The following is an 11102-nucleotide window of genomic DNA, read 5'->3' on the forward strand; positions in this document are numbered from 1 at the left end:
GTCATCATGAAAGCATAATAAAGAAAATGCTGGTGGTTTTAACAAAAGACCTATGCTCCCTTTACAAGGGATATCAAAGAAAGTACTACTTCACACAAACTATGGAGTTCGCTCCCATGAGATGTAATGATGGCCACCAACTTGGATGGTTTTAAAAGAGGATCAGATAATTTCATGAAGGATAATGCTATCAATGGCTACTAGCCCCGATGGCTATGTTTTACCTCCAGTGTTGGAGGCAATATACCTGTGAATGACAGTTGGTGGTAGTCACAAGTGGGGGATTTCACCCTGTTCCTGTTTGCAGCCTTCCCATTGGCATCTGATTGACCTCTGTGAGAACAGAATGCAGAACTAGATGGGCCTTGGCCTGATCCAGCAGGGCTCTTCTTACGTTCTTATGTTTCTACAGTGGCTAACCATATATAAAATAAAATATGAAGTTGGTGTACAACAATATATACAAATATACAATAAAACATAAGATACATAAAAAGAATACAAAATCAAAAAAATGACTGCCTCATGTTGAAAAGAAAGTAAACAGCTGAATAGGCCTGTCAGCATTAAAAAGACTTTTTTGTTCCGACAGGCTTTTGGACTAGAAGATGTTTAAGATAGGGCCTCATAAGGTCTGTTGTATTGTTCTATGGTCCTATTCTTAATGTTTTAAATTGTCTTAGTATCTTAAGTGTATGTTTCATGGTTTTAATGTCACGAATAGTTTAATTCTATTTTAATTGTATATTTTTGTATGTTTTTTTAACCTATGTGTATTTTTTATTTGTAAGCCGCCCTGAGTTCCAGTTTTGGGAAAAGGGCGGGGTAAAAATAAAGATTCATTCCTTCCTTCATTCAAAGTCTTCAAGAAATGTCTGAAAGTTATTGCAGCAAGGATGCCTGCAAATCACTGCTGGACTAGTATTCTACAGCATGGAACTGGAGCTCCTTCAAGTAATTCCAGTCAAAGAGACAACTCTCCCTTCCTTTAAAGAATGTGAACTGCAAACTATTTGGTTCTCAGAGCAACTGAACCATACCTGGTCATCCAGTCGGGCAGGGGCATCATTGCCCAGAGCACAATACATTATAGATTGGCTAACTGGTTTAATCTGCCATTTAGATATTTATTTATTTATTATTTGATTTATATCCCACCCTTCCTCCCGGCAGGAGCCCAGGGTGGTTATCTATCCTTCCCAATGTATGATTATCTAGGCTGAAATGATCTTTTTCTGCTGATAAAATTGTGTGAACTCCTGAAGTCTTAGCATTTATGTCCCAAAGGGAAACAGAGAAGCAACAAAGAGTCTGTTTTCTTACTCAGCCAATGCATCATACATATGCCATTGAAAAAAACTGAGTATTCTGTAGTGCCACATTAATTAGTTTAAACGTTTGTGCTTTGATAGCAAAATAGGTCACACCCTTCTGCGGTCAGTCGTATAATGTTAATGTACAGGCACAACAATGCATGTTCTAAAATATGTGTGACCACTAGGGGGTAAATGTGCACTATGTTCTCTCTGTGAATACTGGATAACAATTAAAACAAATAGTGCACTCATTTGTAGTTTAATTTGGATTTCACATCCATACCACACATTTAAAGCATATGGCTTCCCCCCAAAAATCCTGGGAACTGTAGTTTATTAAGTTGCTGGAAACTATAGCTGTTTGAGGGGTAACCTACAGTTCCCAGGATTCTTTGGGGGAAGCCATATGCTTTAAACTTATGGTGTGGATATGAAATACAAATTAAAATACAAATGGTGGATTGTGCCATTAAATAGGACAGATTTGACACCTTATCTCAGTGTAGGAAACATATTGATGCTGTGACTAATAAAGTATTCCTGAGTGTTTTGTTTTGAATTGGGAAACCACTGCACATCTCCTACAGACAAACGATGCAGATGCCCTTTATTTGGCATATAGGAAGCTGCCTTATTTTGTCAGCTGTTTTTGTCCATCTAGCTCAGCACTGTGTGCTCTGACTGGCAGCAGCAATCCAGGAGCTGAGGCAGAGACCTTTCACATCACTGCTACGTTTAATGGGAAATGAGAGGAATGGAACCTTTTGCAGGCAGAACCATGTGCCATGCTACTAAGCAATGGAATGTTTAAAGATGGTTAAAAGAAAACCATGGAAGGGAAGAGGAGCGTTAGACTCCTCTTTGCCAGATCAAAGTGTTTCCATTAGCCACACCTGGGGGGAATAGGTTGATCTGCCAATCAGTTGCAAAATCTCTTTGAAGCTGATTTTAAAAAAATATGTACTCAAGCTGCTCCCAGCAGGTTTTACAGGAAAAAGGGGTGGGGTTTGACTAGCATCATGTGCCCCCATTTTCAGACGAGAGACATGGAGACACACTGGAACTGGTGAAATAGTGAGTGTGTTTCTACCCTTGATCTACACCAGGCCGGAGAGAGGCCATAAGGGACTCCAGGAGATCTCCACTGAAGAAGATTCATTGCTGTGTTTAGAAGATTCATTGCTGTCTTTATCTACCCCAATATATACATATAAAATGGTCCAAACCTTATCAGAGTAAGGCTGCAATACTATGTGCCCTTACTTGGGAGGAAGGTCCACCAAATTCAATGGAATGTGCTTCTGAATAACCATTCTTAGGATTAAGCAGGATATGCTCAAACAGAGCTCCTGATGCAGCATAACCTTTGGATGACCCTGCAGAGTTTGATCCCCAAGCCGCTGAAGCTGGGAGAATTTTAATTCAAAGTGATTTGAATCCCGTTGATTCTGTGTCAGTGGAACAAAATTCAGTTGAAATTCATATGCTCTACCTTTCCTGGCCAGGGAATCAAAACCAAGGCCACTTTGCTAGATTAACCAAACAACTCAGCTATGATTGTTGCAGCTTGAACCTTATAAATAATCAGTGGAGGCTGGTCTATTAAGGTGAATGGGGTACAGCCCTACCAACTTCAGGCTGCTGTCACCCAACCCCTGCCTTCATACTTACAGCCAGCCAGGGGGTAGTTCTGTCTGTCATTGCCTCTGGTTTCACCTACTGTTGGGCTCCCTGCCTTCTGCCCTACCAGTTCCAATGAGCACCAGCCACCACCATAAATAACAACAGCAAAATGTTTTTTTAATCACACCGGTCTTCACTTCTTTGGAAGCATTCATTCTGTATTTTTGTTGTTCTTCTGTCATTTCCAGCCAGGTGAGAGGAAATCCATCCTGGATTGGAGAGACAGAACTGTATTGGCTAAATCCAGTTGCGGTAACTGGCTTATGTTACCAATTTGTTTTGTTGCCACACACTAAGTGGCTCTAGTGTACTGGAGGCACGTAAGTAAAATTATAGTCTTAGAATACTAGATGAGAGGAATGAGGAAAAAACAGGAACATCATAAAGTGATTCTCCCTCCCTCCTTCTAGAGCTGGTTCCAATGCACTTCTTTTGCGCAGTCACTTCAATTAGTTTCTTGCTTGCTCTTTCACCCAGGGAGCTGATTGGAGAATTTTAAAATATGCTTGCTGGTCACAGGGGAAAAGAAGCCCCTCCTGGGTTGGGGAGAGAGGACAAGCAAGTCAAGCAGCCTGGCAGCCAAGCAACCACGTCAGCAGAAAGGCGAACTTGGTAACAGGTTGATTGCGGTTGCTAGAATCAAGGCTGTGAAAACCCTGCCCAGAGTCAGCCCCACACAGAAAAAGCAGCCAAAGCAAACAGAGCCTTGTACAACGTACAGCAGACTGCCCTTGCACTTAATCTGTTTCTTTTGCAGAAATGTGCTTTCCTAGAACCACCTTCATGGAGTCAAACCAGATCTCCTTTACCCTGGGACTCTCAAAAACATATTACTTGAATGAGGGCCCTGAACACTGCCTAGGGAATGAAGTATGATTGTAATCCCCTCGCCCCTGCTTGTGTTAAAATCCCTCCTTTCCTCTGTTAATCTTAATTTTTTGTTTTTTTTCTTGTGATGATGCAATTAAAAGCATAAATGAAAGTGAGAGGGTTATAATGTTTTAATAAAGGGGGAGGGGATCTCAATATCCAGTTAATAAAGATACCATATGATGAACAAGACAAAGCATGTTTTATGCTCAGATTGTGACAGTAAAGGGAAAAGGGAAGGCTTACACGGGATAAAATGATAAATAAGAATATGTTGTTTTTAACAGACTGCGAATTAGTTACAAGACTACTTTCTGTTGTATTTTCAATATCTGTTAAAATAGGAGAGGAGTACATTGTGGTATCCTGGTTCTTTGCAATGTGGTTCTGGGCAGCACATGTTTAAACTGTGGGCAGCAGATTAATGCTGTATGAGACCTCTTGTTGCTATCTTTTGGCACAACTTTTGGGCCTTTGGCAGCTGCTTGGTATGCAGAAATTCAACAGATGAAGCTTTCCCTCACACTGTATTTCCATGTCCAGACAAGTTTCATCCATTAAATTTCTGCCTTTCATGCCACTCTTAAAAATGCAGACCTGTCAAATTGTGCCTGGTTGCCTTTATTCATCCTTTCCTAATATGTAACTTCCTTTCCCCGAGGGATGGGTAAAGCAATGTGTACTGTACAGTAAGACAGGGCCTCTCAAACTTTTTGTTTGGACATAGCTGAAATTTACTGAGGCCCACCAGTCACAAAATGGTGATGCAGGGGCAGAGCCAGTCACAAAATGGTGGCAGATGCAGGCAGAGTTTAGCATAACCAGCTGGCAATTACTCACTAATTCGCCTCTGGAGATTGCTAAATTCTTTGCCACAGTGTTTTCCTTGTGGCAAGGAGTTCCCTTGTTCAGCTTTCCTTAAGCCAAGTACTGGAGGTAGTGTGACTCAGTTTCCACATATGAAGTAGAATTTGCTGATCAGAGACTCTAAGTGGGGAAGACTTTGTCATTTATATTTTTCCCTTTCTGCTCCCACATGCCTCTCAAAGTATTTTTACCCATCTCCTGTAATTTTTACCCATCTCCTGCCTCTCCCATTCTCCTTTCCCATTCAACTTGTACCTTATTCTCCCCCCCCCCAAAAAAAACACACACTAGCCAGTTTCTTCAAACCTTCTTTCTGGTCCTTTTACATTCAGTTCTTCCTCTTATAACAGCTTTCCTCTCTTACCCTCTTCCTTGCTATTCCCAGTTTATTAACAGATAATAACGATAATAAATGTTAACCTTTTATCTTTCGTTGTAATTTCCTTCAAATAATGATAATAGATATCGGCCTTGTATTTCTCTTTCTGATTTCCTTCTCAACAACTCCTCTAGTTCTTTCCCCTCAGAGGAGGGAGACCTTGTTTCTCTGCCCCCCCCCAAATCTCTCTCCCTCCAGTCACTTTTATTACACACGATAAGAGTTGCAACATTGGACCAACCAAAAGGCCAAGGGGTGGGGCAGGCTGTGGCACTGTGGCTCACTTGAAAGCGGTCCAAGGCTTACTGGTTGGTCCCACTGTTTGAAAAACAATGCAGCAAACCAGCTTCCTAGGCTGAAAACCTATTATCCCTGGAAGGGCATTCCATGGGCCATAGAACATAACAGAACTTCCTCTGATATCAGAAAGAGAACTCCAGTGTTGGAAAGGAATATCCAATGATGATCCAGGGTTGGGCCACATTAGGAGATGGTATAAACCTCTCCCTCTTTGGTCCTGACATCTTCCCATTTAAGAGCTCAACTCTGCAAACGTAGATTGGGTTTATAGTTATACAGGGGTCATCCTCACAGCTTCTGCAAACAACCCTGGGAGTTGTAATTTGATGAGGGTTCAGAAACAATTCTGGTAGACAGTAGCTGAACATTCTCCACTTTTGATTTTTGGCTAGCAGTTTCTGTGTGGCAGACATTCTTCCATTTCAGTGGTTCAACTATGCCACCTGCCAATCCTAAACAATACCAGTTTTCTGTGGCTGCTTCTCCACAGGAGCTATTCTTGTCTCATGGGGTTTTTTTCCTTACATGGATTTGATTAATAGGCTGTCCCATGCAACCAGGGATCACACAGCGAGATGGTGCAGCTTGAGGACATTGACAAGGTGCTTGGACAGGTTCGTGCAACCACTTCTGTGCTGGATCCTTGCCCTTCTTGGCTAATAAAAGCTAGCAGGGATGGAACAGCCGGCTGGGCCAGGGAAGTGATTAATGCCTCTCTGTGAGAGGGGGTGGTCCCTGGCTGCCTGAAAGAGGCAGTAGTGAGACCACTCCTGAAGAGGTCCTCCCTGGACCCAGAAAATCTTAATAACTATAGGCCAGTAGCAAATGTTCCATTCCTGGGCAAGGTCCTGGAACGAGTGGTTGCAGGCCAGCTCCAGACACTCTTGGATGAGACCGTTTATCAGGATCCCTTTGAGTCAGGTTTGAGGCCTGGTTTTGGCACGGAAATAGCCTTGGTCGCCCTGTATGATGACCTTTGTCGGGAGAGAGACAGTGGGAGTGTGACTCTGTTGATTCTCCTTGATCTCTCAGTGGCTTTCGATACCATCGACCATGGCATCCTTCTGGGGAGACTAGCTGAGTGGGGAGTGGGAGGTACTGCATTGTGGTGGTTCCACTCCTACTTGGCAGGTCGCCTCCAGAAGGTGGTGCTTGGGGAACATTACTCGGCACCCTGGACTCTCCAGTATGGGGTTCCGCAGGGGTCAGTTCTGCCCCCATGCTGTTCAACATCTACATGAAACCGTTGGGTGCGGTCATCCGGAGCTTTGGAGTGCGTTGCCATCAGTATGCTGATGACACGCAGTTCTATTTCTCCTTTTCATCTTCTCCAGGTGAGGCTGTCAGTGTGCTGAACTGGTGCCTGGCTGCGACAATGGACTGGATGAGGGCTAATAAACTGAGTCTCAATCCAAACAAGACTGATATGCTGCTAGTGGGTGGTTCTTCTGACCAGATGGTGGATGTCCAACCTGTCCTGGATGGGGTTGCCCTCCGCCTGAAGGAGCAGGTTCGTAGCTTGGGGGTTCTCCTAGAACCATCTCTGTCACTTGAGGCTCAGGTAGCCTCGGTGGCACGGAGTGCCTTCTACCAACTTTGGTTGGTGGCCCAACTACGTCCCTATCTGGACAGGGATAACCTGGCTTCACTGGTCCATGCTCTGGTAACCTCCAAATTAGATTACTGCAATACGGTCTACGTGGGGCTGCCTTTGAAGACGGTTTGGAAACTGCAGCTTGTGCAAAATGCAGGGGCCAGATTGGTAACAGGGACCAGACGGTCCGAACATATAAAACTGATTCTGGCCCGCTTCCATTGGCTGCCTGTGTTTCCGAGCTCAATTCAAGGTGCTGGTTTTGACCTATAAAGCCTTACACGGCTTGGGACCACAATACCTGAGGGAACGCCTCTCCCGATACGAACCCACCTGTACACTACGTTCAAGATCAAAGGCCCTCCTCTGGGTGCCTACTCCAAGGGAAGCTGGGAGGGTGGCAACAAGGGAGAGGGCCTTCTCAGTGGTGGCCCCCAAATTATGGAATGATGTTGATGAGGTGCGCCTGGCGCCAACACTGTTATCTTTTCGGCACCAGGTCAAGACTTTCCTCTTCTCCCAGGCATTTTAGCATGTGTTTTAAATTGTCTTTATATTGTTTTAAATTTTAAAATTGTGTTTTAAATTGTTTTTAAAACATGTGTTTTAAATTGTATATTTGTTTTAATGTTTTTGATTGCTGTAAACCGCCCAGAGAGCTTCGGCTATGGGGCGGTATACAAGTGCAATAAAATAAAATAAAATAAATAAATGACATCACAAAATGTGTTGATGTCACTGAGGGCACACAATAACAAGGCTGCAATCTTATAATCACTTACCTGGAAGTAATGTTTTTTTTACCACAATGGGACTTACTTCTGAAAACACATGTGTAGAATTGTATTACATTTCTGCAAGGAGTGCCAAAAAGGGAAGACATTCTTCTTCAATGATCCAAAAATATCTGTCAATTCCTATGAGTTGTTTTATTCAGGTCTACGCTAGCTTTCCCCACCAGAGCACTGTAACTGCATACATAACACAGTATACATTTAAAGCACATTACTTCCCCCAAAGAATCCTCAGAAGTGTAGTTTACCTTTCACAGAGCTACATTTCCCAGCACCCTTAACAGGATTCCGTAACAGAATTCTCTGGGGAGAGTAATGTGCTTTTAAATGTATGATGCACATGCAGCCTTTGTTTTCCAGAATTCTCTGGGAAGACGCCATGACTGTAAAACCAGTTTAAGTCTGCAGTACAGATATGTCCTTTCCTTTAAGGCAGGGATGGGGAGCCTGTGGTCCTTTAGATGCTGTTGGGCTGCATTTCCCATCATCCCTGGCCATTGGTCATGCTGGCTGGGACTGATGGGAATTGGAGCCCACTAATATCTGGAGAGCCACAGGTCTTCCCCCCCCCCATTTTAAGGTGTGTATGAACTACACATGGGTCTAATTGTAGAGTGACTAAATATGGAGACATAAGTTGCTTGGGAGGAGCCATAGCTCACTGGCATAGAGCACATGCTTTGCATGAGGAGATTTATTTATTTATTTATTTATCATAGAATCATAGAATAGTAGAGTTGGAAGGGGACTATAAGGCCGTCAAGTCCAACCCCCTGTTCAATGCAGGAATCCAAATCAAAGCATTCCCGACAGATGGCTGTCCAGCTGCCTCTTGAATGCCTCAGTGTCGGAGAGCCCACTACCTCTCTAGGTAATTGGTTCCATTGTCGTATGGCTCTAACAGTTAGGAAGTTTTTCCTGATGTCCAGTCGAAATCTGGCTTCCTGCAAATTTAATTCATTTATACCCCACCTTTCCTCCTAGGAGCTCAAGGCAACATACATGGTTATCCCTCCTCCATTTTATCCTTACAACAGCTCTGTGAGATAAATTAGGCTGAGAGTGACCTTAATGGCTGAGTGGGGATTTGAATCCTGATCTCCCAGGTCCTAGTCTGACACTCCTAACAGTTAGAATCAATCCACTTTGTCACACAGGTTCCCAAGTTCTCAAATTCAGTGACTGACATCTCCAATTAAATGGATCCTAAGGGGAAGAACTGTTGTAAGACCAGCTTAGGACCTTCCTTAGTGTCACCTAGTAAGACCTCTGCCTAAGACACTGGAGCAAGGTTTACTCTAATGTGCAGCTAGACACACTTTGTGCAGTGTCAAAAAAAATTGTGCAGTGTGAAATAAGTTTTTGTGCAATTCAACACATGGGATTTAATAAAGAGCTAAGTAGTTTCTAAAATGAAATAGATGAGAAAAGATAAAAAGAAATAGAAACTTAAAATAAATACTGGTTCTTTTCAAATCTTCATAACCTTATGCTGCTAGTCAGTGGTTTTTCAGGGGGGTGAAAAACAAGGTGCCAGTACTCCTATATTGATAAAAGTACTGTGGGTGCCAGAACCAAATGGCTGGCATGGGCAGCAAAAAAAGAGGTGCAGGTACTCCATACTGGTGAGTACTGTCACAAAAAAGCCCCATAAATAGTATGTTATGGGACAAATTACTTGACAAGTTTAGGGGCGGGCAGTGTGCTGGCTGCTTGTGCAGTAGGAAAAGAAGCTTAGAATAAACTGCACCGGAGAGCCATTTCCAGTCAGAGAAAGCATTAACGGACTAGAGGAACCAGTGATCTCCCTTGGTATGTAAAGCAGCTTTACATTTACTTTAATATTACATTTACTTTACTATTTACATAGTTTATTACAAATACTTTACTTTTTCTAAAATGAATGCTAATCACTTTTCAGAGTTAGAAACTAGAAATCTCTCTCACATACAAGAGCCACAATCCATCACACGGTTAAGCCCATGTAAGTTTGCTGGGTTTAAAATACTGGATTGTGCCCATTTGAGATGAACAAAAACAGCCTTGTCAGACCTTTATCACTAACTTTTCCCTGGAGCTTTTCTAGCTTTCATTTGTTTACTTTTCCCCTAAGCAATATCTTCTTAAGAGCAATATTATCTTTAGTGTGCAATACTTAATTGCATGCTATTAAAATAAGAGATTCTAGTTTTATTACAAAGCAAAAAGTTCCAAGGTTCACTATTTTTTTGAATAAAAAAACACAAATAGATGAAAATCTTATCTGTGATCTGTACAGGACAGTTTGAAGTTTCATTTCACTTCGTTGGATAAAAGGTCAACAGGTTCTGTTGTGTAATAAAGAATCTTGGTTTCATATTTTCATAACTAAAAGTGGCACTCTCTATCTTGTTGCCAGCTGGGATCCAAAGAGCTACTATTTAGATGAGCCCAGTCATTTTTTCCCCCTTTGACACTCTTCCCCACCCACCTGCCCCATGCTATATCACAAACTGCTTTTTAAATTTTTCCACTCAGAAGCAGAGGAAGATGCTTCATCAGAAGCAGAGGAAGTCAGAACATCGATCCATTTAGCTTTATACTTACTGGCTGTGTCTCCTCACACACAGGCTATGTACACCGCACGCCCCACACCTCTGTTTACTCTGCATCTAGTGTGCTAACACCACTGGTCTGGGAAATGTTGTACACACAACGTTAGCCACAATCCATATCAGTCCTGTATCTATCCTGTTGTTTCTTACGAAGTACTGCATTTTGATGGTGCAGTTAGAATACTCTTTAAATCCTGGCCACAGAATTTAACGCTGCTTTTCATTTTGCTTCAGTCCTCCTTTCCAGTATGAATCATTTTGTAAACTACCAGTGGCCTGGTTCTCATGTCACAGTAAGCCAGAGTGTGGCCTACCATGACCAAGTGAATGCGCTGGCACCAAGAGAGGAGCTCGCACCCGCTCTGCTCTTCCCTGGGCCTTTTAGATCCATGAAGGAAGACAGCTAAGCCAAGGTTTGGCTTAGCATGTCATCTGAATCCAGGATTGTGTTTAAGGTCTGTTCTCCTTAACCATGATCTGTAGCCCAGAATTGGCTATAGGCCATGGTTAAGGAGGACAGACCTTAAACATAATCCAGGGTTTGGACGACATGTTAATCTTATACAGTTGAATGCTCCATACTCCTCCATACAAAAAAAAGGATCTCAGTGCACATAGAAAACTAAGGAGAAGAGCAGCTTAGGACCTTCCTTAGTGTCACCTAGTTTTCTGGTAAGATGCTGTGAAACAAAATGGGTAGGACTG

This window comes from Rhineura floridana, chromosome 9 (assembly GCF_030035675.1).
Source record: "Rhineura floridana isolate rRhiFlo1 chromosome 9, rRhiFlo1.hap2, whole genome shotgun sequence".
NCBI classification, from domain to species: Eukaryota; Metazoa; Chordata; class Lepidosauria; order Squamata; family Rhineuridae; genus Rhineura; species Rhineura floridana.